The 27,296-nt window shown below is 36.1% G+C and overlaps 1 long non-coding RNA gene and 1 other non-coding gene across 3 annotated transcripts in view; both read left to right on the top strand.

Moving 5' to 3' along the window:
- Positions 1-2,104: 2,104 nt before the first annotated feature.
- The window catches only part of LOC104866792, a 284,791-nt gene continuing 259,599 nt past the window's right edge, over positions 2,105-27,296 (top strand). For both annotated transcript variants that reach the window (XR_004514854.1, XR_781564.2), the window contains exon 1: positions 2,105-2,161. This is a non-coding gene — a long non-coding RNA (uncharacterized LOC104866792). The remainder of the gene's footprint in view (positions 2,162-27,296) is intronic.
- Positions 17,919-18,022, top strand: LOC117283877. The gene has a single exon (XR_004514912.1). It is a non-coding gene; the product is annotated as a U6 spliceosomal RNA (small nuclear RNA).

Below are 27,296 nucleotides of genomic sequence, written 5' to 3' on the forward strand. Positions count from 1 at the left end.
ATGGAAATTAACATTTTTCATATCCATTATCATTGTTTTTTGTTTGGGGCATTCAAGCCTCTTTCTCTTGTAGTTATTTTATTTTATTTTATTTTTTGGTACTGGGGATCGAACTCTGGACCTTGTGCTTGTGAGGCAGGTGGCAGAACCACTGAGCTAGATCCCCAGCCTTCTTACAGTTTTTTTAAAAATATGTGATTATGGATAAACTACACTCATACCCCTGAAGGATTCTGTTTCTTCACTTGTTCGTTCAGCAAATATTTTTTAATATCTAGAAGATAGCATGGTAGTAATAAATTTATTTGCAGCGAAAAACAAATTGTTTATTTGAATTTATAGTCAAAGGATTATTTAAATTATTTGTCTTTAATCTATGAATAAACTATAGTCATTAGATAATTATGCAAGCATATGTGAAATTTTTTACATATAATGTACCATACTGGACAGAAGTTGCTGAAGTTAGGAGAAGCAGGATTTTACTTTGGATAAGTACATTTGTTTACTTGGTGGCAATAATTCTACTCTTTTTTCATAATATTCAAATTTTTATGACAGCCTAATGTGTCATGCTTTCTCCAAGCTATGAATTACTTGTATGTAGTTTTCTATTTCTGTAAAGCTTCATTAACAATCATCATTCTTTTCCTTTTGGATGCCTTTTTTATGTCTGAAATAATGTGTATTTTATACTACATTTACAGAACTTAAAAAGCCTCATGCCAATTCTAAAAGGTTTAGAATTATTAGAGCAGTTGTTTATAAAAACGATCTATATTCTGCTGGATTAAAAATGATGAGTGTAATCTTGAGTAAACAGACCAGCGAATTGTTACCTCTAAGTGACACAGGACAATTCAAAGGCACACTCATGACGTGAGCAGAAGTCGATAAGACCTGATGGTCTCCCAATGAAATGCATGTGAAGTCCATACTAATTAGCGTATAAATCAGACTGATACTCAAGTTTATTTGCTCCAGAAAGACTTCCTACTGTCAGGCAGTCAAGCACCACTCCTTTAATTGCAATTTATTCCAACAACCACAACTTATTGATCCTAGCATACACTTATACCACAGCAGTATCATTATTTGATTTTATTTTAACAGCTTCAAAAGGTTAGAAAGTTAGAAACCACTGTGAAAGAGACCATTAAAAAGTTTAGTTGCTAATATTGCTTCGCACTCTGGGTTGAGCAGTGTCAGCTATATCTGGAATTATAAACAAGGTCTGATGAAAAGACAGGTATGCGATATGAACTGGTACCTTGATATCAAATGTTATTTAGTAATTCCAAAATACAAACAAAAGCAAAGGATATGTGTGTGTGTGTGTGTGTGTGTGTGTGTGTGTGTTACATTTTATATATAACTAATAGCTACTAGGAATTAAGTAAATTTCCTACAATTATAATATTGAAATGCTAAAAGCATTCATCTGATTCCAAGCTCATGTTTAGTCTTTTGCATGATTTCATCCAAGATTTGGGCCTGTTGTCCATTCTGTGATGTCATGACCACCTCCACACATGCTCAGTGAAACTGAAATTACAAAGGAATAGGCTCATCCTCACGAGCTTTCCATTCAGCATGGCCTTCAAAGGCATGGCACGAACATCTGATTGCTTTCACCTCTTCAACATGTCATTTTTTATAAGCCGAGATTTTCTTTTTGTTCATTTGAGCGCTATGGCGGTGGCATTTTATTTGGGGATTTGCAGGTAAGCCCACAAAGTAGTCAGTGAGCCTGGTCTGATGCCTCTTGCAGCTGCAGTGATTATTTCTTTGAGGAGACTTAAAGTGGCTCAGGGCACGTGTGCTTCATGCATACTTTCTGAGTGGGTCTGGGTAACCCAGCAGCACTCAAAACTCTTCCCGAATCTTCTTTTGACCTTTGATTCGGGTTAAGCCAGAATGGGTCTGGCCGGTGGTACGACATCAAAACGTAGAGGATTTCTGTCTTATATCCTTCAGGGAAGCTCTGTTTCTGTGCTTTAATTTTCACCCCCCAATAAGTTTTATTAGCAGCCTAAATAAACCACTCATTTAGTTAAAAATTAATTTTAAAATGATGGATTTAGTTCAATCTCCTTATTTTTGCAGGTGAAGAAATGAAGAATCAAAGGAGTAAAGAACCGGGCTCAAAGTCACAGGACTAGTAAGTGCTGCCTGCATACCTGTGTAGATCCTTAGACGACCGAGTTCTACTCACTGTGTAACAGTGGCCTCTCACTGCAGACAAAAGCATGCACAGCTTTCAGAAGCAGTTTCTGTCGCTGTTTGGGCCACATTTTGGAACCACTTGCATTCAGTCTTACTATACCCTTGGAGAACTCTTCTAAAATGGATGACTGGCAGTTCTTTTTCAGAAAAGACATGATTTACAAGGTCAGGTATCAAAAGCAAGAAGTTGGCATTATTTGCAGATTTTCCATGTCCTAGGCCCTTCGCATGAGTTGTTCCATTGAACCCTCGTGAAAGTGTTGTGAGAAGGGTTTTATCTCTGTTTTTCAATTACATTTAAGACTCTGACACAGTTTTCAAAGTATGTAGAGATATCAGAGTTAGATTTTAGTTCTCAAATTTTCAGACTTCAAAAATACCAACTTCTAAGACAATTCTATACTTCAATAACTACAAAAAAGCAAGATCGATAAAATAGTACATAATCTTGCACTACCATGACATAACTAATTGCTTCATATACTTCTGAGAGGTGACATGGCATGTGCTATAAAGATTGACAAAGTCTTGCTCTTGGCCTCCAACTAGCGACTCTGAAAACCATGTTGATATAAAGACAGCAAATATAAAGATATCTGTAAACAAGGGTAAGTACTGATAACTCACGTATATGACCTTACCACAGTTCCAGAGCTTCACAATTTGTCAAGTTCAACAACATGAAAATTTAGAAGAGGAAGGCTTTATTTTAGTTATTATTACATGAAAGAATTGGAGACAAAAAATAATTGGCATTTTGAGCTAGCGGAGATCTAGTAATTAGATATAGACATTAGAGGAGAATAACAGAAGTATAGAGGTAGGGGAAAGGTGTAGGGGAAGCTTGGTAATAACGAACAGGCTAAATCCCAGAATAAGATGAGGAAGAGTGAAGTGTTGTTTCAAAATGTTGGATTGGAATGCTTGGTGAAAGTCTTTGAACCCTGATTTTCAAAATTATACTTACTTTTCATCAAGAAGTTATTAAAGATGCCATGGGTTTGTTATCGCTTCTTATTCTAATCAAGCCAGTGCTGTAATTGGATCTGTGTAATTGGGAAAATAACAGAGTCGCTAAAAGATGGGGTAACAAGACAAATGGGGGTAAAATCTTGAGATCAAGACTTTCTATTAATTTTTTATCTTTTAAATATAACAGGATATCTCCTCCCCAGTGATTCTGTCTGCTCAGATTTGTACAGTAGCTTTAAAGAGGATGCACATGTACTTTTCTCCCAACTGTCTTTTTCTTCATAAATTTTTGTGATATGAGTAAATTGCCTATCTTGCCTATCACCCTGAAAAAGAATCCGTCACATAAGGGTCAGAACAGACATGCTATTATTTTTCTTACTCCGGAGTATTGCTTCTTTGTAGATGAGAGGTGTTTTAGGGAGATTTTTCCCCCTGGGATTTGAAGTTACCTATTTGCTCAGATTTAGCACTCCATGCAGAGGTAGGGAAAATGGTCTTACTCTTCACTGAGGAGCAAAACAAGTAGGAAGAAGTTGTGTCATCTTCAACCATTTTGTTAGCATAACAAAGAAACAATGACATAAAAAATAGTCTCTCTGTAAATTAAGAATTGTACACCATGCAAAAGATCAACTGTTTGTAACACCCAGACGGAGCCTAAAGTTTTCTGGTCTAACGCTAGGTAAGGAAACTGTTCATGAAAAAAGAAAAACTTTAAACAAGTAATCATCAGTACTTTCCTCACTGTACCCCATTTCTTATAGGCGTAAGGATAAAAGGACAAAATTGTACTCATCCATTAATGGAGCAGAACCATATCACCCAGCTGTTCTTGACTGTGATCTTTTAAGTAAGGACAGCTAAACTCTGACCAATTCAATTTGTTCTTGTGCAATTGAGCTCATACCCATGAATCCCACCTCGGTGTTGGGAGCTTTTGTTTTTATTTTTGTTTTTTGGGAGGTCTACATTATATATGTGACCTCAGGCCACCCTTAGAAATTTACCTTATTCAATTTGTATTTCTTTTATAGCCTATATATTTGCTAAATGTATACATTCTATATTGAATCTCTGCTCTGCTCTCTTAGAGACAAATGTGTAGTCTTATCTTTTGTTCCAAATAGAGGCTATCCTTCTCAAAAGCAATACTTCTACCATTGAATATCTTTTCACTAAACCAAAATGCAGGAACAATTCTGACCTTGTAAGAAAGTAACTCTTTGATGAATGATCTTCCAAGTCAATTTGGTGTATGAAATTTGGTATTTTGATGTTCAGGGTTTTGTAATGAAAGGATGAGTTAGAGTTTGAGGAAGCAAATAAATATTAAAAGTCAAACAGGCCAATGTTGTGAAGGTTTGGTGTGAATACTGAAAACCCATAGTGTGTGCCTGGCACGCAAAAGGTTTATTTCTTGAAAGTCATTATTGGCTTGTAAGGATAGCTCTTTTGTCTATTTCATTAGTGTGTCTGTAAAAGATGATCAGTTAAAGTTTGTTTCCACGGATTGAAAACTCGTATTAAATTTCAGACAACTGGCTCAAGAATCAGTTTTGTACTTACTTGCATATTGGTTGTTGACCATCAATGTGAGTGTGTGCATTTCTAAGCTGTAGAACTTGCTCTAATGACTCCTGCTTGCCGATTGTGCTGAGAACTGGAGATGGGTGTGCGGCTCTCAGCATTATTTCTTGGCATTACTTTGATGCTGCTAGAAAGGCCAAACGGTGTTTCGTTTGTAGTACATTTTATGCACTCCCAATTGGCCTTTGGACTTGAAATAGAATGAGGTGCAGAAGAGAGAGGTGAAATTAATTGACTTTTTTGTATATGTGAAAGGGAGCAATGCATGAAAATATCCACTATTTTCCAATAACATCAATCAATACGCTTTCTAGTAGTATTAAAGTTTTAAGGTGATAAGATTGTTGAAAATACATATTTAACATAGAAGATGCGATTATAATGTGGGAGACAGTTTGGCATGTGAGAGATTAATAACATGGATTATTGAAAAGCATAATATAAATAATGAGTAAAAACATAGATTCCATTATTTGCTGTTTCTTTTACCTAGAAGAAGCTTCTCAGTTTTTCTGCACCTGTAAAAATATCTTCTTGTAAAATATCTTCCTTGCAGAGTTCTTTTAAGTATTAGAATGTATGTAGTTTCTGATGTATAAGCAGATATATGATTTTTTGAGTATTCTTATAAGTTTTCTGCCTTAATCATTATTTTAATTGTATCTTAAATATTTGGTTTCTCAAACTTCTTAAAAGTTCCAATGAAAAATGCATAGAATGTCGGTAAACATCCACAATTTATTTCATATTTAAGTTTAGAAACACAGAATTTCTGTCCATTAAAGTGCTGCATATCCAACTATATTCTCCCCAATATTTTCTAGATAAATATTCTTTTTAAATGCACAATTTGTTGAAAGATGTGATTATTTGAGTCAATGTCCAAATCCAATTAGAATATAATAGTTTGAAGATTAAATATTAGTGGAATAGTATATCTATACCTGTATACGTATCCATCCACCTATTCTAGTTCTAAATGCTTCAGAAACTTTAGTTTGGAACTTAAACTAAGTTCCAAATGTATAGGCATATACAATGTGACCTTGAGGGAAGAGATTCTATTTTACAGGTGACATTGAAAGAGATTCAGCATAATTTGTGTTATTTTTCTTCATATTAATAAAGCAAAAAGGACTACTTGGTTTTAAGATTATACAATTAAATGAAAAGCTCTTTTTAGAAAGCAAATAATCTAACGAAGTTTCGTATATGCTAATGTTTGCTGGTCTTGCTGATTTAAGCCAACTTACCTAGACCAGTTTGTTATAACTCCCAGCCTGACTGATCCTGCATGGCCCTTGGCTGTTTCTTTCTTTCTTGCACGTTGGAATACATTCTTTCTCTGTCTGTGACTATGGGCTTGATTCCTATTTCCAATGTTAAAATTCCTATTGTCCTTCACAGTTAGTTCTAATATTATTTCCCAGACTCTATCATTACCTTAGTAACATATTTCAGGTAATGCTCTTAATGGTGCCTGACCTATTACAATTTGCTGACATTTTTCTTCACTGGTGAAAAATAATTCTCTCTTTCTTTCTCTTTTCTTTCTGTTGTCAAACATAAGGAATAAAATAAGCATTTTTCTGGACTTAACCTTCCTGGCGGTTGGAGCACCCACACCTGCTGACCCCTGCTTTTCTTCCTGTTAAATTCTTCCTTATAACTGAATTCTGGCCAATGGAAGACAATCAAAGTTGTGTGGCCCATGTTATGGATCATGAAAACCTCCTATACATGCTCCTTCATGCGATAAATTTGGAAGACATATAAGACCTGTGCTCTTCCAAACCTTGTAATTTCTCACCCCTTTCTCTGCCTACTTGCCAATCTTTTACCAGATTCAGGGATTCAGTCTTGGCTTTCACCTATTTGGGGCTTAATATTGCTTAGAATTGAACAGTGTCTAGGTAAAATTACAAATACTTGTATTAATAAGAGGAACTAAACAATGGATGATGTCCCAGACATCATTGTGTGGGGGATTGCATTTATTTATCTTTACCTGGTATATTTTTATGTTTTATGTGGCTGTCTGAGCAAGTTTTTCAGAATTGATTCCCATTTCATGGAGAGTTCTTATCATAAAATGATGTTGGATTTTGTAAAGTGTCTTTACTGTATATATTGATAAGATCGTGCAATTATTTTCTTAGAATGCGCATCTGCTAGAAAAGGTTTGTTTCTTAAATATTTACCATAAAGAAATATTGGTCTATCCTCCTGAGGTATTTTCACAGTTTTATTTATTAACTAAATTGAAGAATCATTTTCAGTCCGTCTTTGATGTTTAGTTTACACTCAGATTTTGTACAGTACTTAGCGTTAGCACTAGAATATTAATATCACAATATTCAAAGCTCTAATTACACATTGTTCCTCATGTAATCTAGCTCGGGGGGAAGGACATTATTTCATTTTGTGTGTTAGGAATAAAAATAGGGAAGACGAAGTCAGCTCTGATAGGATTTCTGCCACGTGTGACGAAGAGAAATTCTCTTAAGTCACAGCAACTGTGAACACCACTGTATTTAATGCATTAGTTCAAACACTGCAAAGGTGGCACATCTCTGCTGAGTGAAAAGATGTAGGAGATTATGCGGTGACTTCAGAAACCTGGATAGAGAGAACCTAAACTGTGCAGGAGAAAGGATACTGATTTTAGGATAGACTTGTGCTGCTTGCTGTGCTTTATTTAGAAAAACAAACCACTGTAGAGTAAACTCATCATAATGTAATGTTGAACTCCTATGCAAAGTGAAATTCCATTGGCCCAAGGGAAGACGGAATTGGAGGGCTAATAATTTTAGCAATGTCGCTTTGGGGATTCTGTGAAATCTTCAAAGGTATCCTAGAGTGCGTTGTGGACACAGCAGAGCTCCATTAGGTAGGCGGAGTTTTAAGTTCCTCCCAAAGATTGTACCTTCTAAAACATGGAAGTAAATATCATACTGCTCCCCCACAAAAATGAAAATCAGAAGGGAGCAGGTCCGCTTCATCTGCGCAGCCAATTAATTGGCTGAAGGTGCCTGTTTCAGTGTCGTTTTCAGAAACAGTCGTATCATTAAATCGCTGAAATTGTAGTGTCAGCAGGAAATAGAGCAAAAAGCTGCTGAGGCGAGGAAAACCTACGAGCAGTGCAGCTCCTCTGATGTCTTCCTGCCCTCTCTCCAGCGTCTGTTGCTGATCCAGCTATAAACAGAATGTGAGGGGGCAAAGACTGGTGCACGGCCGCGGCCTCCCTTTCTGGGCACCTGCTCACTCTTCTCTTTCTCTCCTATGTGAAGCCGAGGCGAGCTCCGAGCCAATGCTTCAGAGCGCTGCTCCTCTCCAATTACAGTTCATTCGCTGAAAACCCATTTCTCTGCCTTTGTAAAAATCTGGTCATCTGATCTTTCAGCAATTCACCCACTGAATTCAGCTCTTGAGCCAGGCACAATTCCACGCTGCCTGAACGTGTCAGTGAACATCACAGATAAAAATCCTTGGTGTTTGGTGTACTTGGAGGTGGTACAAGCAGACAGTGAGTTGGATGCATAACAAATCTTTCAGTTGTGTAGCATGTGAAAAAGGATCACAAGAATAGAGGCATTGACATGCAGAGTTCAGGGAGTTCCTGTTTTAAATTGGTAGCCAGCGATTTGGAAGCAGTACTTTGCTGTTTTAAGAGGCTCCTTTCATGCTAGTTAGAGCACAAAGTCTTCCCCCCGGGGTCTGGGTCACTCATGAGCTAGGCCACTTATGCAGTTTTGACACTTACTAGCTGTGTGACCTCAGGAAACTTACTTTTCTTTTCCTAGATGCAGCGTTCTCATCTTTAAAGTAAGGAATGCATTAGGGTCTGCTGAGATCTGTTTGATTTGGAGGAGTTAGAGAGAAGTTTGTAGTGTATTTCACACAGCACATATAGTGCATAAGTACTGTATGAATTTTCTTGGTACTATTTCTGAAGTTTGTGCACATTAATTTAGAGATGGGGGAAGTTTGAGAACTCAAAGATGTGTCCTCTCTTTTTACCAACCTAAGGCTCGATTTTATGACCAGGAGAATAGAGATATTCTCTACTGCTTAAAGCTATCGTGAGGATTATTGGAAAGTTTATATTAATGTCCTCAGAAAGACATTGTTAAATGCTATGCCTCTTTGCTCTTCTCCTCTTGGTCAATAAAATGTCTTTGATGTCTTCTCATGTAATTTCAGCAAAATCTGAGGTCTTTCTGCATGTCACAGTATTTATTATGCCCTAACTTGTACAATGCTATCCTGCATCTCCTCCCTTCTAAGACATCAAGGAGGATTAAGAGCACGCTGTGGATTTAGTAGCAACATTTCCAGGGGAAAGAACACTCCCAGGTGAAATGCACTCATCAATTATATAATGTGCCTTGACTTAGAAATGATTTAAATGTGAAGAACAAGTACATTTTAGACTAGAGGAAATGTGATGGTTTCTGTTTATATCTCTCATTACTGCTCCCGTGTGATTACTCAGGAACTGTGCAATTCTTTGTTTACTTTACCTGGTTTAACCCCCTGGCTTGCACACTGCAAGAGCTCAGTGTGTCCTGGATGACTGAATGAGTAACTGCACAGTTCTTAAAATATATAAACACACACACACACACACACACACACACACACACACACACACACACACACACACACATATATGTGTGTGTGTGTGTGTGTATGTTTACACACAAATGTAGGATGAAAGAGGGGTCATAGTTTTTCATCCACTGATGGTTTAGCCACTGAAAATTGCATGAAAAGCAAGACAAAGTTTTTGCATAAAAAACATGTTAAATGGTTTATGTCTGATTATTATGTGATTAGTTAGAACTCTGGTTGAAAGTTACAGAAACAGTTTGGGCTAATGAGAGGCAAGGGGTGATTTTTCTATAAATGTCATGGGCTCCAGGGGCACAGGGAGTATTCAGGACTAGAACTAGAGGTAAGATTCTGACTGGTCAACTTCTGGCACCACATGTTTATGAATCATCTCTTACTGCTTAACAAACCACTGCAGACCAACTAGTGTAAGACAGAGGTTGGGTGCAGAATTCACTCAGGGCACAGAGGGAACTCCTGGGCTCTGCTCCAGTGTTCTGCCTCCTCGGAGAAAGACTCGGGAGCCAGGCTCTATGCTTGAGGCTCTCACTGACAGCCTCCTTCTGGCTATGCATGATTCTGTTAATCTTGTTTGTCTGTTTGTTTGTTTTGGGTTTTTGAGACAAGGTCTCACTATGTAGTTGAGACTGACCTGGAACTCACTATGTACCCCAGGCCGGTCTTGAACTCACAGCGATCCTCCTGCCTCAGCCTCCCCCATGCTGGTATTACAGGCATGCACCACCATGCCCATCCTTCTGTTAATCTTCTTCAAGGTCCTTCAGTAAGATTGCCCAAATGGTTTTGGCCATTACAAACCATACTGCTTTTTGTTGCAGTAACTCTCTCTCTCTCTCTCTCTCTCTCTCTCTCTCTCTCTCTCTCTCTCCCTCACTCCCTCACTCCCTCTCTCCCTCTCTCTAGAGATAGACTAGATATAAATATATATTCAATAAGAGTAATAGAACTACTATGATGACATGGAAGCAGGTATTCACCGTAAGGCTCAAACTCGATGGCACAGGGGAGATGCCAGGCAGTGGGTCAGTGGATACCTACCAGCCTGTGCCACTTCCTCGGTGTTTGACCCAAAGTTTCTGTGAGTTGGTTGGGCTATTAGTCAAGAGTGAAAGATGATTAAGTGGAGGAGAGCAGCAAGGACAAATTGAAACTCATGAGGACCAACTGGGACTCATGCAGATGAATTAGAACTCATGTTCGCTACCTCTCATACGGGTGATACAGACAAACTCTTAAGAGAAGTTGGCAAACCACCAAAGATAATGGATGAGCATAATTCAGGGTTCAAGAAGGTTAAGGAAGACACTCAGCAAAAGCCTAAGAAACTACAAACCCCAGTCCTGTCCTCTGCTAACACAGTGTGTTAACAGTTTATGGATACATACAAGCTCCCTATATAAACTTTCGTAGAGTGAAAATACTACCATTTCTCTACTTGCCCAAAACTGTGCAATTTTGCCTTGTGGTCAAATATATCTTAAAACCCCACAGTAAAATAAGTTATAGGAAATAAAAGTCCACCTTAGCAAAACTGACACAATAACTTGCAAAACCTTTAAAACATTGGGACTCAGTCTATGTTAATGAAGGAGCCAAACCACTAGGGTGACCAGACATCATCTATGCATATGACATTTTGACTGGCCAGAGTTGGACTAGAGTACAAAGCCATAAATCCAAAAGAAATCACCTTTTGGTTTTAAAAGTCTCTCAAGTAGAACTTCTGTCTTCAGGTTAGCTTCTTCTCTACTGTAATTAAGAAATTATCCTTTTATTGTGTAAAGTTGAATCTATCCCCTTCTGAAGGCATGCACTCACAGCATGTGTAATCAAATGCCTTTCCAAGTGCATGAAATTCTAAAGCCTTAACTTCCAGCCAGTCATTTCAAGTCTCATAGAAAAACTTGAAGATAGTTCTGTTGACTTAATTCCAGGAGATAAAGTGGCTTTGTTTAAGAGATCTTTTCTGCTTCTCCCTGTACTTGTCTAAGTTGCTAACAAGTTCCTATGGGCAAAGTGAAGTCTGTAGCAGTCTATGAATGTGTGTGTATGATGTGCATATCTAAAAATTATTTCTGGTACTCTCAAATCTTAAAAATGGTAAAAACATTGCTCTTTTTTCTCTTTATACTCTTCAATTCTATACCCTCTAGTGAGAACATATTTAAAAATAACAGGTGTAATTCAATATGTATCATCATGAAAGACAAGAAAATAAAAAACAATGTTGAATTTGTGTCTTAGGAGCCACTGGCAGAGTAGTCTGGAATAGCCCCAGGCTGCTTAGGCCTAGTGTAGCTCTCAACAGTCCTTAGAAGTTTTAGTGTTTTCTTAACATACATGGGACTAATTGAATCAAGTTTTTGTTTTTGTCTAATGTTGGTTTGCTTTTAAGATGGAAGCATATTTATAGGGACAGAAAGTTTCTATGGGGAAATGTCGACATCCTTTGTCTTTATTCTTTATTTCAACCTAGAGGAAAGAGAAGTTTTATAATCAAGACTGCAGAAACTGGTTGCTGTGTAGTGAGTTCCATACTGAAAGGACTCAGGGCTTTTCTTCCCAGAGATCTCAGTGATTGGGCTTGGTACTATCTGGATCTGTGGGACCATGTGGAGGCCTCACTGTGAGCCTGCTGGGCAAGCTTGGTGTTAGTTTTAGCTACAGAGATCCGTGGGCTAGCATAGAGAAAGGGGAAGTGACCACCTTCTTATACTGTCTCAGGAAACTTGGGAAAGGAAAAGGAGTTTCAAACAGCACCTCTTGTGACTCTCTTGAGCCTTTACCAAGAGGATGATTTTTCTTTTCCTGAGAAATATTTTAATACACATCGACTTCCTATAAATTCCAGATTTCGTTATGTTTATGCAGAAGAAAGCCTCCAAACAGATTGCCTTATAGAGCATTCCAGAAATGAGTTTGATAGTTATAGCCAGTTTCTGATAGTAAATATAAATGGAATACATGAAAATAACGCTAGTCACACTTATTAATTATTAGGAAATGGTAGGGCATAAAATGTGGAGATGTATGTTGTGGTAAATTCTTCTCACAGACCCCCATTGGTCCACTAAATGATATATATGACCTGTGCCTCTGTCAGTCCGCTGCCATGAGAATAGTGCAGCTGTAAACCGGAAGAGAACAGATTATCTTCACTATTAATAAAAACAGTTGCCTTTGATCTTCATTGCCTACTGAACCGTGAGATTTAGAGAGCAGTAACATGATATAATATAAATATCTACACAGACATATGCAGCACATGTATGCATGATGTATGCAATATATACACATAGGCATGGTTGTTATCTCAGTGCCTAGCAAATTTCTTAGTAGAGAATCAAAACATTTGTCAATCAAATGAACTAAATGTTATTTTCAGCCACAACAAAACCCTAGAATTATTGGGCATAGATTGTCACATGTGTAGATGTCCCCTACTAAAGTTCTTATTGATTTTTTTTGATTCCCATAGTTCTATTGTATTCTAAGACTTTTCATATTCAAAGAATAGACATCACTTTGGAGAACTCAGATCTCTGATATTCCAGTCATGAGTATAACGGACAGGTTGTTCAGAGTTCATTTGCAAGCTAAAAACAAAAATATCTTAATGGACCACTGTGGAGTACATGTTTCTATTTTAAATTATTATAACACATGTGACCATATAAATATGCATACAAAAAGTGAGACAGGTGTTTTCCTGACACTAGAATTTACAGGTGAATCTTATCTTCAAACTTCTCTACATTTCTTAAAATTTAAAAAAGTTTTGTATTACCTCCATAACTAATATTATTAATAAAAGCAAAATATAAGGCAATTTGAGACAGACAGTAGGTGGAAGTCAACTGTAAATCTTACTAAGAAGTGGACAGAAGCAATGGCAAGCTGAGATAAGTAATTTAAATGAGAAAAGTTCAATTTCCATGTGACTGATATTTTATTTCGTAGATAGAAACTTAAGTTCTACAAAGAATATTTGCTGCTCTCATATCAGCACCTTGATAACATACTTGAAAAATTGACATTAGAAGAGAGACATTGAAACATGACAAAATACAAACTTCATCATTAGAATATTTTGAACATCAGCTGGGCATGGTGGTGCACGCCTCTAATCTCAGCACTCAGAAGGCTGAGGCAGGAGGATCACTGTGAGTTCGAGACCAGCCTGAGCTACACAGTGAGTTCCAGGTCAGTCTCACTATGTAGTGAGACCCTGTCTCAACCCACCCCCCGCAAAAAAAACAATATTTTGAACGTCTTTTTAGTTAACAAACCAATTTATTCACATGAACAATATCAAAATAAATCTTTGTAAATTTAATACATTTAAGGTCCTTTTATTATCAGATTTCCAAAACATCCATATCTGCACAAAGGTCCCCCTTTTAGGCCACTAGCATTTTACCTGAATTATCCAATAGCTTTTCATTAGGGGACACAAAAATCACTGCCCCTAGCAGAGACATTTACCTTTTTGGTCTAAGATTTTTTTTTTTTTAATTTCCAGTCAAATAATGTAAGTTGTTTTTCTGTTTTACTTTGTTTTTTCCTAACTTTTTTTTTAGCATAGCAAAAGCAAACACATTTATATCATATAGGAGAAAAAATATACCTACCTTAATAATACAGGTTGGTATCACCTGATCTTTTTGAAGATTTGCTCTCATATATCCCTCAATGTGAAAACAAGAGTACATGAAAGCAATTTCTGGTTTTTGCATAAAATTTTATTACATATTAAGTTGTAAATTTCATATTCATCTTTACAAGGTGAACTAATGAAAAACTGTATTTATTATTTCATGAGAGTGTTATTATTCATGTGAGTAGCCTATGCAATGATTAGATTTTTACACAAACCGAGTTTCTCCTTTAGTTGCTATTCTGGAAAATCAGGAAGCAGTTCATTATTATGTAATAGGGTGTATATCTCAGGTTGAAAATTTTTCTTAACTTTGGAATTCAGTTATTTCAGAATATATCACTATTGTTTTTTCAAAAACATAAACTGTGTGATACTTTTGAATTTCTTATAAAGCTTTCATAGTAACAAAAAAATTCGGTAAATTAAAACGAAACCAAGGATGCCATTTAGTAGCTCACAGTTTCTTACTAGTTAGGGTTAAAGATTGCAGATATATAAGAGATAATATGTCTTTTCTTACAATTCAATATTCCGTGAATTGAATGAAAGCATGATAAGAATGGAGATTTAAATGTTGTATTGTATAATGTAATCTCTTTGTTGTCTATTGTATATCTACAGCCTTGCTTCTAAAAGTGGGGCCAGTAAGCTAACAGTATCAATGTATCCTGGAAGCTTGTTAGAAACAGAGTTTCAGGTGCCGTTCAATTTGCATCATAACCCACATTTTACTAAGTTTGAGGCAAAGCTGGCAAAGCACTGCTCTAGAACACTTCATTTGGAAATAAGTTGCTTTGGGAAGTGGCAGGGAACAAATGGGAATCTAGAGACGCCCTGACCCCGAATGCCAGCTTTAACGCCAACTAGTGGAATAGCTGGTCGTGTAAGCATTCCAAGTCTCCTTCCTAAATGGCAGCAGTGGCGATATCCACTACGAATGGTTCTGAGAATCTCCTTCAAGTAAAACTACAGGTAGGTATTCTGTAGGTGTCGATTACACACGTGTTAACAGTATATGAAATCAGATTTGCCTTGTTAAATTGAACATTGTACTGTTGAGTTAGAGCTTCTGGTAGCCAAGGTCAAAGGTGGTGAGGTGCCATTGTTGGTCGAATATTTCAAAAGCTTGAAGTAGAGCTCGTTTTCAGAATCTGAAAATGGTCATTCAAAGAAGCCATGGGTGCTTTTCCAAGGCAGGGATGCTCTTCATCACTGCAGATGCCATAAGTAAATGTGCTCCGTTTGGTGCAAGGAAAGTTTCTTAGAGGAATGCACATAAAACAGTGGGAGAGAGCAGGGATCTCCAGCCACACAGCGTGGGCAGCCCGCTCAGCGCTGGACTCAGTGTACTGAGAGCTGTGTACTCTTTCAACAATGCTAATATTAGCAATAGTAGCAATCTAGTTACTAACCAAGCTAAAAAATGTACATTTATTGCTCTGAAGTCATAGACACCTAATTATCACAGATTATTTTTATGATAAAATGAATCAAATTTCTTAAAAATAACATTTTCAAACTCTTTGTTGAGATTATTATCAATAAGATATCGCAACGTAGTATTAAAATCTACACTAATATTGTTTTGTTTTGTTTTTTCCTCACCAAAAAGAAAAAGGGCTCTTTCACAGTGCATCCTTCACTTACAAACTCTGTTGGTTCCCAAGGGTTTGTAGTAACTCAAGTTGGCTGTAAGTCAAGACAGCTGAGACCTGGATGTTTACCTGGGTACACGCTATAGATTACAAAAGGCAGATGAAACTTCCATTAACCTAATTAACCTAAGTTCGTACGTCAGGCCGGTCATAACTCGAGGGTCCACTGTATTTTATAAGTCCAGAAGAGCGAGAGAAGAAATGTTAGAATTTATGAAGAGTTTGCTTTGTTTAAAGAAAAACATGGGTCAATATTTCTGTCCCTTTAGATGTTTTCAGGTTCTGCCACCATTTAGCTCTGTGGTGTTACCCAAACCCCACATGTTCAAGGCTGGGTCCACAATGCGTGGCCCCAGGAGGACATTGTGGCACTTTAAGAAGTGACACCATGAGAAAATTTCAGGTCAATGGGAGCACAAGCTGGACAGTGATAGTGGGACCCACCCCTTCCTAGCCTGAGGGGAACAATCACACTCTGTAACTCTCTCCTCCATGTGACCACCCAGGCCCACAACAAGGGGGCCCAGTGATAATTTTCAACTTTGAGCCAAATAAACTTTTCTTTCTCCTAAGTTGCTTAGCTTGGGTGTTTGTCCTACAAATGGAAATAAAGCAGGGTGCAGTGATTACCTTTAAACTTGAGTGACATTCTTTTGTAAAATGTCGAGTACAAAATGATCAGAATTAATTTACAGAGAATATTTCTATACCTCAAAAAGTCTAAATATAAATCTTTTGCAATGCAGAATTTAAGAACTAAATAGCCACTGTATATTAAGCTACTGAGATTTATTATTTTCAATGTTGCATTGCCAGTCTGGGTTATAAGGTGAATTCTATCCACTTTCTGGGGAAGGAGATACAGAAAATATTATTTGAACTTTATTTTGTTTTTATTTGGCCAATAATATTTATATGTATTTATGGAGTATAATGTGATCTTTTCATACATTGGGTAGTCATCAAGTCAAGCTGGTTAACATTTACTTAAGTTCAAACACTTACCATTTCTTTCTGATGGGAGCATTTAAAATCATCTCTTTTAGCTACATTAAGATGTGTGATACATTATTTTAGCTATAGTTGGTATACTGTGCAATAGAACACACAACTTATTCCTCTACCTGATTATGATTTTATACTCACCAGCCAGTGACTTCCATCTCCCTCCCACCCCAATCCACTAGCCTGTGGTAATGTCCGTTTCATTTTTTACTTATATGAATGAGTCTGACGTTTTTGGATTCCATGTGTAAATCAAATCACATGGTGTCTGTTTTGGTGAGACATTTCCTCAATTTTTTTCCTTTTAATGCTGAATATCATTCTATTATGTGTATATACCACAATTTCTAATCTGTTTACCTGCTGATGAACCATGTAAGCTGTTTCTATATTTTTGCTATTTTGAATAATATTGCAATCTTTCTCGGAGAGTAGACATTTGCTTAGTATACCGATTCAGATTCCTTTGTAGTACTGCATGATCACATAGTAATTCTATTTTTACTTTTTTTTTTTTTTTTTGAAGAGCTCCCATAGTGTTGACATAGAATACTTACAACTTCCGACCTGTTAGATGTCAAATGTGCCAAGTTCGTGGTCTTATGCTGTCAAGGAATGAAGACTTGAACCAAAAGAGGAAATTAAGAGAGTTTAATTGGGAATAATAATAAGAAAAGCTCCTACATTTCCAGAAGAGCCCCAGAACAGTTTGCCACCAAGGGCTTTCCTCTGGGGCAATTTATACAGCAAAGTCATGGTGTGGAAAAAAAAAGGGTGCAAGCTGCAATCAACCTGTAAGCTTTTAAGGATAGTTGCTAGCTAGTATAGGGAAACTAGCCATGTGGCCAGGGTATACGAAAAGACTTAGGTATTTGGGGAATGAATTGGTCTAGATTTTCCAGGCACCCACCTGGGCATCTGATACTCTTTGGACTTAATAGCACAGGCGTTGTAATTACAATATAATCTCAGGTTACTACTTATCTCTTGGCCAGGCGTTTTGGCCTTTGGGATTTTCCATCCTGAAGTGTTGCTTTTTTTTTTTAGATTTGCCTCCATTCACACTTCTGATGTCTTTATTTTTTGTGCTGACTTCCTCAAGGTCCAGTACCTCTCTGACTGTGTATTAATTTTTATCTAAATTAGCTGCCTTTAGTGCTCACTTCAGTAGCACATATCCTAAAAAACAAAACAAAAAAAAATTGGAACGATTCACAGAAGATTAGCATGGCCCCTGCTCAAGGATGGCACGCGAATTTGTGAAGCATTCCATAAAAAATAGATAAATAATAAATTAGCTGCTTTTAATAGAGTTACCAAAAATTACACATAATTTACAATATCACCAACCACGTAGATGCACTCCCCTCTCTCCTCCTCCGGGCCAACACTTCTTGCTTTTCATCTGTTTAACAAAAATCAGCCTAACAGATGTGAGATGATATGTCATCCTGGATTTAATGTGCATTTCTCTGGCGTTTAGGTATTAAGTACTTTCTCATATACTGTGTTCCTCTGCAATTTAAACGTTTCCTTTTGCGAAATGTTCATTTGAGTCTTTTGCCCACTTTTAATAGTTTTTTTCCTTGCCATTGAGTACTTTGAATTCCTTGTATATTTTAATTCTAGTCCTTTATCCGCTGATTTATAAATATTTTTCCCTACTATGTGGGTCATGTATTTGCTTTGTTTCCTTTGTTATGCAGATTTTTATAAGTCTCATTTATCAATTTTTTCTTTTATTTTCTGTGCTTTAGGATTACAAAGGAGAGATATATATATAGATAGATAGATACATAGATAGATAGATAGATCTATCTATATATATCTATCCCTAACTATGTTATGGCGTTTTCATTTCATGTGTTCTGATTAATTCTTTAAACAGTTTGAATCTATCCTTGTGTAAAAGATGTGGTAACCACCCATGTTCATTCTTCTTTGTTTGGAAACCCAAGTTTTCTCAATACCATTTATTGGAAAAACCATTCTTTTCCCATTGTGTGTTCCTGGCAACTTTGTTGAAAGTGAATTTGCCATTGATGTGCAGATTTTGTTCTGGACTTCCTACCCAATTTCATGAGTCTGTGTGTCTGTTTTTCCTACTGTGCTGGTTTGATCACTGGAACTTTGATATATATTCTGAGACCTGGTAACATCATGCATTTTTGCAATTCAGCCAAGATTGCTTTGGCAAGCCAGAGTTTTGTGGTTGTATGTGAATTTTACACTTTTGAAACAATTTCTATAAAGAAAGAAACTGGAGCTGGAGTCGGTGGCAAATGAGTAGAATCCCAGCTATTTAGGGCTGAGGCAAGGTGTTCTCAGGTTCAAGACCAAGCTGAGAAATTTAGCAAAATGTTATCTCAGAGTAAAATTTTAAAAATTAAAAAATTAAAAAGAGTTGAGGAAATAGGTCATTGGTAGAGCACTTGCCTAGCCTGGGTGAGGCCCTGGGTTTAGTCCTCAATATTAAAAGTAAATAAGTAACTTTGGAATTTTGGTAGCGATGAATTAAATCTGTAGAATTCAGTTGGTAATGTGACATTTAAAGAATATTAATTACTCCAGGCTATAACTATATGCTGTCATTCCATTTATTTATGTCATCTTCAGTTTGTTTCATAGTTTTTAGTAAACACAAGTATTGCATTTGTTGGTGAGATTTACTACCAAGTTTTTCTTGTTTTGGTACTATTATAAATAGTACTATTTTCTTAATTTAATTTTCAGACTCTTTGTTGTTAGTATATAGAAACACTATTGAATCCTACAAGGTAATTTTCACTCTTAATATTTTTGGTGGGATCTTTGTGATTTTCTATGTGTAAGAACAAGTTGTCATCAAGCAGAAGTGATTTCATTCATAATTTCCTATTCATGTTTTGATCCCTTTCCCTTTTGGAATTTCTCTTGGTGGGGCTTCCAGTATCACAGTGAATAGAACTAGAGTAAGGATAGTTGTATTCGGGTCCTGATAAAAACTTTTTCCTTTTTATCATTGAATATGCTGTTAGTTGTGAGTCTGTCATGCATGGCCTTTATCATGTTTACCAATGTTTATTTGATACTTAATGTATGGGGAACTTTCATCATGGAAGGTGGTTGAATATTTTGTTTTGTTTTACTTATCTGGGACAAGGTCTCATTATGTGCTTCAGGCTGGTTTTGAACTCTCTGTGTAGCCCAGGCTGGCCTGGAACTCCTGGCAACCCTCCTGCTTCAGCTTCCTGCATGCTAAGATTATAGGTGTTCTTCAGCACTCTTCAGGATCCTGAATTTTAACAATTTTTTTTCTGCATCTATTGAAGTAATCACATAACTTTTGTTCTTCATTCTGCGACTATGGTAAATTACATTAATTGATTTGTATATATTGAAACAAACTTGTACCCTAGGAATAAACCTTGCTTTATCATAATGAATCACTCTTTAAATGGACTGTTTCACATGGCTTGATACAATTTACAGAAGGATTCTTGCACATGTGTTCATGAGGGAATTTGCTCAGTGGTTTTCTTTTCTTGGGTGTCTTTGTCTGACTTTGGTGTCTGAGTAATGCTGGCTTCCAGGGATGAGTTTGGAAGTACTGTCAATCCTTTTGTATATTTGGGAGTGTTGAGAATAGGTGTTAATTCTTTAAAAGTTTGGTATATACTCCAAGTAAATAGCTATAATGGTAATATTTTTCCTCAGGTAGTTTTATCAATATGTTGTGTAACGTGAAAAGTGATATTTTCTTCAATAGTCAAACTAAAGCTATGATAAAGACGTTTGTAGCAATGCTTCCTTTTTGAAAGAATCTTTATCCTTACCATCATTCTATTACAGATACTTTTTATATTATAATTGTTTTTCCCAGGCCATCAGCCTAAGTAGCCCATGTCAGCATCTCCCTGTGTGTTCCCAGTTAAGAAATCTCCTGATGGCAGTGTGTTCTTTGGATTTGCTCATCTTCTTCAAGTCTACATATATCTATTTCTTAATCATTTAAATTGTATCATTTTCCCCTGACATTTTGCTTAGTGAAATCTCAGATACGAAAACCAAGTGGTACCAAGGTGCAAATTGTTGTACGTGTTAATTGCTGTCTCACCTCTTTGCAACTATGTATTTTCTTTTCAATTAATTTCTGAATATTTAACTCAAATTCCCATAGTAGCAAAGTTATAGATTAAACTTTGAGAGGGAAAATGGATATGGCATTTCTTTAATTAAAACTCAATTATAGATGCAAATATATCACTTTTAGCCTGGGTATGTGTTCTAAAATCACTGCTGGTTCTAGATATATAATCTTAAGAAACGAGGTTATCCTTAGTTTCAATGTGAAATAGTCAGATTTAGTGGTTATCCGTGGCCGAGGCAACAATACCATTTCCCCTGTACAGCCTTTTGTATAAGTACTTTTGTGTCACATTTGTTTCTCTGTGCTTTTTCACTTTTATTTTTTGATGTGGTTAGAATGTGCCCACATTGCAGTCTTTTATCATGCATAATCTTTTTATGGATTTGTCATGCATTAAACTGTCTGAAAGACGTTCACATTCATGATTGCAGAGATTGCTTGCTGGTCTTTCAAAAACTGATCAAATATTTAATGGTTTTGGTTTGAGCTTGTTGGAAACACTAATTTAATAACCCTCACATGGATTGCTCTGAGCATAAATTTTCCTCCCTCTATCTTTTGATATGAATGTCATTTGAATTCCTTGGATCTAATTTTAACCATACTACCAATTTTGCCATTATATTTAAAATCTTAGTTATGTTAATATACATCCTACCTAAATCATCTTCTTGGGTTTTTTGATACCTTGATTTCAAAGCTAAAATACATAAAAGAATAATATGACTGTATTATTAAGAAGAGATGGAAAGATTTAACACATATTGTGTAATATTTTTGTTTTAGAGTTAAGTAAGCTAGTTTTTGCATCTATATTTTTATGTATTTGGATGATAATAAATTAATACTCAGCATAAATACAAATTTCCACCAAAATTGGTAGGAATAAAATTTTATATATGCAATTATCACCTCACCTTATTCCATTTTAATTTTTAATAAAAATAGAGTTGCTTCTGTTTTAAAGGCTAAGGGTTATGTTCCTTGTAATCCCATCTCCACTTTTAAAGCCCATTCAGGATCTTCCCATTGCTCTGATTGGAAATGAAGACCACAAAACAACATTCTGCAATACTGAATTTGGTCTTGTTCTGTATCCCATATACTCATTTTTATCTTGACTTTAAACCATATTGCATTTTGTTTCTCCACTTTCTTTGATGCCTTAATTTCATGGTCTTTGCAATGCTACTTTGACTGTTTGCTGTCGCTGCTACTACTCATTTTAAATTACAATTCTTTGTCGAGCCTTTGTTTGGCCAATCAGTGCCCTTCTAACACTTCATATTTCAGATTAAATATTATTTCCACGAAGAAGATGATCTTGGGCAGATCCTGAGAGCAGGTCTTGTTCTTTCTTTGAACATTTATTGCAGTTGGTTGCTTAGATGGTTGTTAGTGTCACTCACATGATCATTAGCATACAGTACAGCACAGCAGTGGCAAACCTAGGGCATACATGTTGAAGCAGGCTCTTAGTGTTTACTGAAAGCTCTGAAAGGTTCCCAAACACTAATCTATCACTTTACTAAGACTTTATGAGATTTGAGGTTATCTCATTATTCTAAATGTCTAAATATTATTTAATACTGTATAAATATTTGGGAAATGAAAAACGACAGGGGAACATATTTGATTGCTTCTTTTCCTTAGCTGTAGTTTCCAAAAACCCATCAAGAGGAAGCAATACAGTTTATATCGAGTGGTATTAAGATATGAAGTCTTTGTTGGTTTTAGTGTTGAATGCTTTACGTGATAATAATCCAAACTTTTGTGCTACAAAAGGAAGGTTACAGCGTCATACGACACATCAGATTTTTCAAAAGAATTCTTACCATGCACTTCACAAAGTGATTGCCTAATTTTTTTGATGTTTTTCTAATCTTTTAGCAAAAAAAAAAAAAAAAAAACGTAGCCAAGCTATGCTACATTTCTGATTCTTTAGTAATAAGGCTTAGTGTGATTAAAAGAGGAATTTTGAGCTTATATAGTCAGCTGTTTTTTTCTCAGCTGTAGGAATTACTGATTTAAGCAAATCTTAGACATTATTTATCAATATTAAGTGCAGAACTCTTAAATTGGTAGTTCTCTATAATGCAATTTATATGTGTTCCTGGAACAATTCATAATTCAACTTCATTTTTTAGACATCCTTTGCTAAAAGGTTTGTGAGATGTAAATTCTTCTCTAAAAAGCCAAGAGTTTGGAAGGAAAAGCAGAAATGTATACCATGTAAAGGTTTTAGAATCTCCATCAACAACCTACTTACTGATCCACTAAAATGTCAGATAACACAGTTTGGCATTTTTATTAGAATCTTCATGAGAAATGACATTTTGTGGCTAGAAATAATTCCCTGGATTATATCTATATCTATATCTATACATACACATAGACATATACATATATAAATACAATTTTTAGTTTGGCACTGAGTGAACTGAGTAGGTTGATGATACTCTGAATTAAATTATGAGGGGAAGCGAAATTTTAAAAAAGCCACTGCTAAGCCTTCCATTCAGGGTCCTCACCCTCTCATGCTGCTGTAGTTGGTCCTGTATTGTTACAACATAGTCTGTATAATTATGAGTAAGAATTAAAAAGTACAGATTTATAAACAATGTATTTAGTAGTTATACTGCTCACTGCTTTCATTACCTATCATATGCATTTGTCTAAAATAAACACCTTCATAGTGTAAAGTGATTTTATATCATTTGACTCTATGACAAAAAAAATATATATATACATATATGTATATATACATTGCAACGTGTTTCCCCTTGAAAAACATGTAGTCTAGAGATTAGCTAAATGAGATTGATGACGTAGCTTGTGAAAGTGAGGCTCTAAAGAGCACCCACAGCAGCTGCCTTTCATAGGCACAGAGAATGGCTCCCCTGTACACTGAGTTTCAGATGAACTTGTCAGTTCAGGGAATTTCTGATATGAAATCTAAAACAGTAAGAAGCTGTAAGCATGGCGTGAAATGATCACTAGCACATCAGCACAGAGAAGGCTGTTAAAGTGTAGTTGTTTGCAAGCTTGAAGAGACAGAGTGAGAAAGTGATTACTGTTTCAGAGATGGATTAATAATGCATGAGAGCTTAGGAAGGCTCCGTGCCCTGCCTGACCTTTGGAGTCATCGTACAGTAGCTTGTGCTGGGGGCCTCGCCGACAGATGCAGTGTACTTTGCCACGTTTGCTTCTGTTTTTCTGAAATGAATAATTCCCTAAGTGTTGGTCCTATGATCTAAAACGGAAGGAAGAGGAGGAGGCAAAGAGGAAGAGAAGCAGCAGTAACGTGTCCTTTAGGACCTGACCCATAGTTCTCGGAAGTCTTGGTCCTCTTGCGAGTATGACTGGCATAGTGATGGCCATAGTCTTTCCGATGAACTTGGACAACAAAATGTCCAGTTCCAAATTATGCCCACATGCTCAGCTCCCATACAGTGAGCAAAAGTCCTGTAATGAAATTCAAACACGAACTCTGTGAGGGGTTCTACACTGAGTAGCAGGTCGGTTTTCTGACTCAAAGTACAAATCTGACAGCAACCTTAGGATAAACTTTTGTAATTTAGTTTCATCGATGTGGGAAAAAAACCCAAGCAATGGGACAGGTACTGCCAATATATGAAATGACTGAAGAGATGAATTCTAGATGAAAACAGAGCATCAAAGAAGAGTTTTTTTATACTTTAATTCGAATATCACATCTATCTTGAAAATTAGAAAAATTCAGCTGGAGTTTAGATTATTTTAACCATAAAATATTACAAATCAGGGGGCCTGGGTTTTAGGTCAGTGGCACCTCTCCTGCCTGGCAATCATAAGATTGCATTCAATTCCTGGTACAAAAATTAAATAAAAATAAATTTAAAAATTAGTACTATATGTCAGATATCCCACAACACAAGCAAAAGATGGAATTTCCAACTTGAAGGTTCAATCAGAGCTAAATATCCCTGAACATTTTTGAAAAAGTTCATTAGGGTATCTTACATGACTTACTAGCCTAAACTTTCTTCATGTTCTCACACTGGTGGCAAACCTAGTATATTTTATTTTATTTATTTTTGTTTGTTTGTTTGGTGCCAGGGATTAAACTCAGGACCTTGCACTTTCGAGGCAGGTGGCAGAACCACTGAGCTAAATCCCTGGCCCCTAGAATATTTTGTTTTCTTTGCCCATATAGACATTCAGATCTACAAAGTTTGTTCACCAAAACAAATTTTTACTTAAAGTACTATCATGAGGTTGGGCTCTGAGAGAATATAAAATGGAAATATTTTATTTAATATATTATATAGGTGTTTACATTTCTTTAAAAAGTAGAATCTCATTCAAATATAATTTTCAATTGCATGTAAATTAATTGATTAAACTAGACAGTATTGGCAAGAACAGCCCCCAGCCCCTCCAGTTATTTGGTTATTTGGGGGGTGGGTTGCTCCTATTTTAAAAATTGTCTAAACCTCCTACTTTCTTATATGCAGATTAGTGTTTATACACAACTCAAAATATGAAGCTTCACAGCAGATCTCATCAGGGAAGTAAACCAACCCCTTGTGTATGGACTTATATTTTCTACACTGTGTGTTGGCCAACTAATAAAATCTCTGAATAAAAAGAGAATGCACTTGTTTTTTTAAATGCTTGCTTATGGTTTTTCAGTTTGTTTGTTTATTTTAATATTTAGAGACTGTTTGAGGAAGCCCTTGGGATTCGGTTTAAGGCCTATAATTAAAGCCCTTAGTATACAATGTAGATTGTTAGCCTCCTATTCATCTGGAAAATTATTTTGCTTGTTGAATCTCTGCTTGTCTTGCCAAGATTGAAAACATTCTAACCGCAGTGCTAAAATTTTTTTATACATTTAGAGCAATGTGTTACTCATATCTTTGATACTAATTGCTGGTAGTAGTAGGTGTGGGAAAATATGAATATGTGAGAAATGCATATAATTTAATATTTTGAGAATTGCACTGTTCCAATAGAAACTTGGCTTTTTACATGGAACACTAATTTTCTGGAAAAAAAACAGATCAAATAAAATCTTTACAATGACTCTCATTGAAATATGGATCAAAGATATTTTTGCTACTGTCCATATTTTTTATTCATCCAGTCTTACTTAATCTTTGATAATTTGAGTCATGTATATCACCTACTCATGCAAGAACCTTTCTGTTGGGATATCCTCACTCATTTCAACTATAAGGAGTAGTTCCTTCTGTTATCATTATACCTGAATGCTTCAAAATGCCTAAGGGCCATTATGTTTATAAGACATGTTTGTTCATTACATTATTGAGAATATGATATAATTACTTTCATTGTAAGATAGTGTACAGATATTTTTATCAGAAAAATGTCTCAAGTAGTATGTAGTACTCAGAAAATGCTGAGTTGTTTTCTCTCTCTCTCTCTCTCTCTGCCTCTCTTTTCAGAATTGACTTGATATGGTTGGCCTCAGAGAACTTAGCTTTGCCTCCAGTTTATACAGAAAGATATTATTTAGTTACTTACATGTTGTCTTGAAACAGTACTTGCTTTGAAAATCCGAGAGTTATATGAAAACTATTAGGGAGTTTAATTATAGTACTTAAAGCAAATTCATATATATAAACCTCCAACCTTATGTTCAGCCCACTTTGCGTCTTAAACGATTTATTTTCCTACAATTTTGAGGGGCTTACCTGAGCCCAAAGAGCTTCTGATGACAGTGTCATGAAACTTAAGGAAACCCAGAGGAAAATGTTAGGAAGTGGATGCAGTGAGGAGGTGCCCTGAGAAGGAAGCAAGGCCTGTGACTACTCTGCTGCAAACGGCATCGGCCCCTGGTGAACAGCTGCGCTGCTCTCTGGGGATCAAACTGGAGAAGAGGCGGTTTCTTCTCTCTGATCCCAGGGGCTGATCGCAGAACTGTGAGGGTCTTGGGCTCCAAGGGATGTTTTCTTTTTACCCACACAAATTATTTGGCCCATCTTGGGGGAAAGTTTAAGGAGAAATTTAATAGAAAATGAATGGCACAGTTGTTAGTTTGAAAAATCAGCAGCCGTAAATAGAAACAGGATGTAAAAAATACATTGTTTGGAATTTGTAGAAAATTGGGTTTGAATTATTGCCATGTTATATATGATGGATAGAAACATTAAAAATTATTCTTTTAATAATTTACTTAATATTTTTCACCTCCACATTTATAATTCCACTGTAATCTCAGAAGAGAGAAGAATGTTGGTGGCTATAATAGACTTAGGACATCTAGGGTGCTAGGAACTAGAGTTTATTGAAAAATACAAGCTTCACCTGTTTGTCATTTAAATATGTCTCATACTTAATAGGTGTGCATGGCTTTCAAAGGGATTTCCAAAATTATGCTATCTGTCATTGACCCTATTTTATTTTATTTAATTATTTA

Source organism: Fukomys damarensis, unplaced genomic scaffold, assembly GCF_012274545.1.
Source record: "Fukomys damarensis isolate Sample0158 unplaced genomic scaffold, DMR_v1.0_HiC HiC_scaffold_31, whole genome shotgun sequence".
Lineage (NCBI taxonomy): Eukaryota > Metazoa > Chordata > Mammalia > Rodentia > Bathyergidae > Fukomys > Fukomys damarensis.